Here is a 6,000-nt window from a genome sequence, read left to right as displayed (position 1 = left end):
TTCGAAAGATTTGATTGAGTCTGGCCAGTGTCGCCCAGTGGTGGAACCGGGCAGGAGTGCACAGTTGGTTTGATTCCGGGTCAGGGCACAGGCCCGGGTTGCAGACTGGATCACCAATAGGGGTCGTGAAGGAGGCAACCGATCAATGCTTCTGTCTCATCGTTTACGTTTCTGTCTCGCCCTTTCTAACTCCCTGAAGTCAAAAAAGTGCATTTTTAAAATATAGATTGAGTCTAGCCCCGGCTGATGTGGCCATTAGATGGGCCATCTCCCCTTGCACTGAAAGGTTTCCGGATCAGTTCCCAGGGAAGGCACATGGCAGGGTTCTGCGGTTATTTCCATGTCGGGGGTGGGCAGGAGGCGGCTGATGCGCCTCTCCTCGATGTGTCTCTGCCTCTCCCTTCCTCTCTCTACTGTCTATCTGTCTATCGGAGGTATGATCCTTGTGTCAACCAGAACCTATACATAAAGCAAAATGAGAAGAAACTGTCACTTCTAGGAGTTTCACTTCTGACAGTTCAGTAGTGTTAACATTTTGGTGTATATTTATCCAGATTTTATTTCCCCATTTTATCAGTGTATACATAGTAATCAGAAAAAAATTAAATGTTTCAAAACTTATTTTAAAACTGTATTATAGAGGAGGAGAAAATGGCGGAGGCTTAGACGGACGTGTTGGTGCTTCGTCTCGGACCAGATAGGGGCGAGCAGCTGAAACGGGTAACAATCAGCCTGATCAAGCTGAGGACGTTCAGCTGAGAGACAGTCTGCAGCCAGGAAAGACAGAAAACTCCTAAAAAATGCGGATGGTTAGAGATTGAGGCTGAAACCTCCCTCTGGGCGCCAGCGCAGCGGCGAGACCGCGCCATCTCAGGCAGTGTTTACCGGCATCCAGAGATCGGCTACTAACCCGGAGGCAAGGATTCGTAAACAGCGCGACTGCAAGAGCCAAGGGGAGACCTGCACCCCTCCACGGAAAGGTTAGACTTACCTCAAAGGTGCGGTTCGCAGTTCAGGTTGGAGCGAGGAACGCGCGCGGGCGCAGGGGTAAATCTGCGTCCGCCAAAATTCGCGCTCTCCAAAATCTGTGCCTATAGAGGCCAGTGTGTCTCGCAAGAGGGGAGGGGTCCCGCAGGGCTGCTGCCAGAAGGTAACACTATAAATGAGCCCATAGTTGGACTGGATGCAAAAGGGCTGCCTCAGAGTTTCCCTGATAGCTGGCTACTTGTTGCTGCCAGGGGCTTGAGCGCGCGCAGACACTCCGCGCGGTTCTGGAGGGTGGAACCCTGCGAGTTCGAACAGCTTCCCAGGCTCTAGTTTGCACACTTCCTCTTACTTCTGTGAGTTTGATTGTTGAGCCCAGTGCATGTGAGTGCCCAGTTGGGGTCACTAGCAGAGCTTGTAGGGGAAGATTGTTTTTGGGGAGCCTGGGAAACAGAGCTGGGAGTGGCGCCGGGGGAACCACCTCTGGGTGGAGCTGGTTCAGGTACAATAGAGAACTGGTCGGAGAGAACTTATAGCCTCAGAGGTCAACCCAGACACACTGCCACCCAGAGGCAGAGCCACGAACTGACTCCTCTGTAAATACAGATAAGGCAATAAGGACTGTGGCTTGCAACAAGGAGGAACAGTGTATCAGAGGGAAAGTCAACATTCTTCTGAATTCCGGGCATGCCAATAGGGCATGCCAATAAGAAGAATAGAAGATCTGAAGCACCTGCATTAATGCACATTTTTATTTTTATTTTTTTAAATTACTTTTTCTCCTTTTAACTAAGAAAACATTTTTTTTTCATTTTTCTTTTTCTCCATCACCCGATTTTGCCCTTTCAGCTACTACATTTTTATTTTTAACTAGTATTATTACCGCTACCATTTTACCAGTTTTTAAAGTGTCATCTTATCTTGTCTTTATTTTATTTTGGGACTAATGTTCTCCATTCTATTTTCATCGTTCCTTTAGCAACATTTTTCTCTACCTCAATTTGCCTCTATGCTAAACAGTCTTCCCCACTTTTTCCCTTTTGCTGTCCTGTTTCTCTTACCCTACTCCAGCTTTAGATCTTCCCTATTCTTTTTACCCTCTGTCAAAATTTAACCCTGCTTAAATATCCTATGTCCAATCCCCTGTTCTAAATCCTTATACACCTTTCCCTTATCTTCCTTCACTATCCTTTTTTTTTCTCTCTCTTCTTCTTCTTTTCTCTCTCTATTGTTTTATCGTTGTTTGCCTGATTGACGAGTATATTGTTATTCTTTTTTTTTCTTTTTTTGATTGTTTGTGAGGTTAGACTGCTTATTCTTTTTATTTTCCTGCCCCTCCCTCTCCCCCCCCCCCCCCCCGGTTATTTCTGCGCTTCTCTGTTCCCTTGCGTCGTTTGATATTATTGGTTGTTTGTAGTTTGTATTCATCTCCAGGAATCTGTTGCTGCAATTTGTTGGTATTAGTGGCGGACCTATAGGAGTTTTCTCCTCACATAAATAGTCTCTCCCTCTTTTACACTTCACTCTCTTTTCTCTCTTACTTTTTTTCTTTTTTCTTTTTTTTTTCTTTTTTTCCTCCTCTTTTTCCACTCCCTTTTCCAATCTCATTTTTGCACTCCTTTTTCTCTTTCTTTCTTTTTTCTCTTCTACCTTTTTCTCTTTTTTCCCCCTTATCTCCCAACTCTCTTAGCTCGGGTGGCCACCTTTATTAGGGGTTAGTAATATCGTAAATACAATAGTGTTCAGTGCCTGGTACGTTGTGCCTTGTTGTGTTGTATTTTGTGCCTCTAAATCAACGCAACAGATTCAAGCAACAACGGCCTCCTGATCACCACACGCTCTGCCTGGGGAACAGTTGCTGCGTCTGAAGCCTCCCTCCACCAGCCAGAAGAGCCACCACAACAGTTAACAGCACCCATCAGAGGCCCTGCTATCAACAGAGGAGCCGCTGCTACCACAACCACCCAAGGAGCAACCACAGACCGAGGAGCCACTGCCACCCAGGGAGCAGCCACTGCCACCCAGGGTCCAGCCACTGAACGATTCAACAACTAGTAATGTCAGTGAGATCAAACATGGGTAGACAAAGAAACCCCCAAAGGAAAGAAAAGGAGGACTCGCCAGAAAAGCAGCTAAGTGAGACAGAGATGTGCAACATGACGGAAAAAGAATTCAGAATAAGGTTCCTAGAGTACATGCACCAGATGTTCAAGAAGCAAGAAGAAACAGATGAAAAACTCAACTACGTATGCAAGAAGCTAGAAGAAACAGGTGAAAAAATCAACAACTTAAGTAAGTCCCAAGAAGAAATGAAGAGTGACATAGCTGCAATAAAAAACACCATTGAAAGTATCAACAGTAGACTGGGAGAAGCGGAGGACCGAATCAGTGAATTAGAAGACAAGGAAGCAAAACACACTCAAACTGTACTGCAAATGGAGAAAAAAATTAAAAGACAGGAGGAGAGCCTAAGGGAACTTTGGGACAACATGAAACGAAGCAACATACGAATAATAGGGGTGCCAGAACAACAGAAAGATGAACATGGATTAGAAAACCTATTCGAAGAAATAATATCAGAAAACTTCCCTGAGGTGGGGAAGAAAAAAGTCACACAAGCCCAGAGAGTCCCAAACAAGGTGAACCCGAAAAGACCCACACCAAGACACATCATAATTACCATGGCAAATGTTCAGGATAAAGAGAGAATCTTACAGGCTGCAAGAGAGAGGCGGAAAGTAACATACAAGGGATCTCCCATTAGATTATCAAATGATTTCTCAACAGAAACACATCAGGCCAGAAAAGAATGGACGGAAATATACAAAGTGATGCAAAGCAAAGGACTGAATCCAAGAATACTCTATCCAGCAAGGCTATCATTCAAAATTGAAGGGGAAATAAGAAGCTTCACAGACAAAAAAGGGCTAAGGGAGTTTATCACCACCAAGCCAGCCATGCAAGAAATGCTAAAGGGACTGGTGTAAAAGAAGAAATATCAAGCTCAGAAAGAAAACAGCCACACACACACACAAAAAAGAAATGGCTACAAACAAGTACCTTTCAATAATAACTTTAAATGTAAATGGACTAAATGCTCCAAATAAAAGACATCGAGTGGCTGAATGGATAAAAAAACATGACCCATACATCTGCTGTCTACAAGAGACCCACCTCATTGGAAAGGACTCAAACAGACTGAAAGTGAAGGGATGGAAAAATATCTTTCACGCAAATGGAAAGGAAAAGAAAGCTGGGGTAGCAATACTTATATCTGACAAAATACATCTCAAAGTGAAGGCCATAACCAGAGATAAGGAAGGCCACTTCATAATACTAAAGGGATCAATACAACAAGAAGATATAACCCTGGTAAACATATATGCACCCAATGCAGGAGCACCCACATACATAAGAAAACTTCTGGAAGATATCAGGGGAGATATCGACAATAACACAATCATAGTAGGGGACTTTAATACACCACTGACATCACTGGATAAATCCGCTAGACAAACAATCAGCAAAGAAACAGCAATCCTAAATGACTCACTAGATCAGATGGACTTAATTGACATATTCAGAACACTACACCCCACAGCTGCGGAATATACATTCCTCTCAGGTGCTCATGGGACATATTCAAAAATAGACCACATATTGGGTCACAAGCAAAGTCTCCACAAATTCAAGAAGATTGAGATCATAAAAAGCATCTTCTCAGACCACGATGGCATAATGTTAGACATAAACTACAATAAAAACAACCCAAAATACTCAAACACTTGGAAGCTGAATAGCATGTTATTAAATATTGATTGGGTTACCGATGACATCAAAGAAGAAATTAAAAACATCCTGGACACTAATGACAATGAAAACACAACAATCCAAAACCTCTGGGACACAATGAAAGCAGTCCTGAGAGGGAAGTTTATAGCTCTACAGGCCTATCTCAAAAAACAAGAAAAAATGGTAGTTAATCATCTAACTCTACAACTCAAAGAATTAGAAAGAGAGCAACAAGAAAACCCCAGAGTGAGCAGAAGGAAGGAGATAATAAAGATTAGAGCAGAAATCAATGACATAGAGACCAAAAAAACAATACAGAAAAACAATGAAACCAAGAGCTGGTTCTTTGAAAGGATAAACAAGATTGACAAACCCCTCGCCAGGCTCACCAAGAAGCAAAGAGAAAGGTCCCAAATAAACCAAATCAGAAATGATAGAGGTGAAATAACAACAGACCCCACAGAAATACAAATGATTGTTAAACAATACTACGGGCAACTCTACTCCAACAAACTAGACAACCTGGAGGAAATGGACAAATTCCTAGAAAAATACAACATTCCAAAGCTCAATCAGGAAGAATCTAAAAACCTCAATAGGCCAATAACTATGGAAGAAATTGAAGCAGTCATCAGAAAGCTTCCAGCAAACAAAAGCCCAGGGCCAGACGGCTTCACAGGGGAGTTCTACCAAACATTCAAGGAAGAACTAAAACCTATCCTCCTCAGACTACTACAAAAAATTCAAGAGGAAGGAACACTTCCAAGCTCATTCTATGAAGCCAGCATCACCCTAATACCAAAACCAGGTAAAGACATCACAATGAAAGAGAATTACAGGCCAATATCCCTCATGAACATAGATGCCAAAATCCTCAACAAAATCTTAGCAAATCGGATCCAGCAGTACATCAGAAGGATCATACACCATGACCAAGTAGGATTTATCCCAGAGATGCAAGGATGGTACAACATCCGTAAATCAATAAATGTGATACATCACATAAACAAATTGAAAGAAAAAAACCACCTGGTCATATCAATTGATGCAGAAAAAGCATTCGACAAAATCCAACACCCATTTTTGATAAAAACTCTCAGAAAGGTGGGAATAGAAGGATCATACCTCAACATAATAAAAGCCATATATGACAGGCCCACAGCCAACATCATACTCAATGGTCAAAAACTAACACCATTTCCCCTAAGAACAGGAACAATACAG

The sequence above is a fragment of the Myotis yumanensis genome, unplaced genomic scaffold, assembly GCF_028538775.1.
Source record: "Myotis yumanensis isolate MYYU_CA2020_CCGP unplaced genomic scaffold, mMyoYum1.0.hap1 SCAF_11, whole genome shotgun sequence".
Lineage (NCBI taxonomy): Eukaryota > Metazoa > Chordata > Mammalia > Chiroptera > Vespertilionidae > Myotis > Myotis yumanensis.
This window is presented reverse-complemented; position numbering follows the sequence as displayed.